The sequence below is a fragment of the Chrysochloris asiatica genome, unplaced genomic scaffold, assembly GCF_000296735.1.
Source record: "Chrysochloris asiatica unplaced genomic scaffold, ChrAsi1.0 scaffold00091, whole genome shotgun sequence".
NCBI classification, from domain to species: Eukaryota; Metazoa; Chordata; class Mammalia; order Afrosoricida; family Chrysochloridae; genus Chrysochloris; species Chrysochloris asiatica.
The window spans coordinates 7,800,353-7,801,633 of record NW_006408609.1 but is presented as its reverse complement, the minus strand read 5'-3'; positions in this window follow the sequence as shown (position 1 = coordinate 7,801,633).

The following is a 1,281-nucleotide window of genomic DNA, read 5'->3' as shown; positions in this document are numbered from 1 at the left end:
TCCTTCATCAAATATTTACTGAGCATGTTCTATGTATACTCTTGGAGTCTGGGACAAGCAGATCAATGGAAACAACACCTGTTCACAAGGAATTTAGTTCAATGTGGTCCTGTTGCAAATATATAAATAAAGTAAACCCTATGGGGTGAGATGTGCTATTGTAGCAACATAGACAAGTGGTGAGGAAACAAATATTGACACTAAATTATTTCAGAACAAAAAGATTCTGGAAATTTAAGACTTATGAAAAGCTTACTTAACTGGTCTTAGCAATCAAGTTCTCTATATATGAACTTGAGAAGGATTTAAATGGATACAGGCATTTACAATAGAAGACTTTAATATATTGCATTGGCAAAGTTTCTTATTCCTTATTCTTGTGGCCACATATTAGTGAAATACTGAGCCAAAAACATATTCAAAGCTTCAATAAACAAGATTCAACATCTTTAGAATCTGAATAATGCACTTAACAAAGTATACTTATTTTCTCATGATTACAAAACAACTACTTGTATGATAAAATTTGCTTAATTAAAATTTATCCAACTGAAACACCCATTTATCTGAAACAAATGTTTGTGCTATTGACATCAACCAACTTTTCACATGAGTAGTCAACAATGAACAATGGAATGATGCCCAATGAATATCAGTTAAAATAAATGGTTCTCAGTCAGTTTTGCTCTTAAAAAATATCCTTGCATGGATGCACAAATACATGCACACACTACCATGCACACTCAAATTTGCTATTGTAGCTTGTCTTCTTTCCAAATTCAATGATAACACATCATATCTTAAAGACTCAATTTATCATTGGAGCTCTAGTTTCAGACTCTGATAAGGCATGCATTTAGGAGTGGATTGCTAACCTCAAGGTCGGTGGTTCAAACCCACCAGCCATCCTTTGAAAACACTATACAGGGTTGCTATGAGTCAGAATCCACTCGATGGCACTCAACAACAACAACAATCTGCCAGAGATTGTTGAGGCAGTGGAATTGTTGTTGTTGTTAGGTGCCATCCAGTCAGTACTGACCCACTGCGACCTTATGCACAGCAGAATGAAACACTGCCCAACCCTGGGCCAACCTGACTACTGTTGCCACACTTGAGTCCATCAATGCTGCCACTTAGCCAATCCATCTCATTGGGGGTCTTCCTCTTTTTCTCTGACCCGCCACCTTACCAAACATGATATCCTTCTCCAGTGACTGGTCCCTCCTGACAATATGTTCTGAGTATGAGAGACAAAGTTTGGCCATCTTGGCCTCCAAG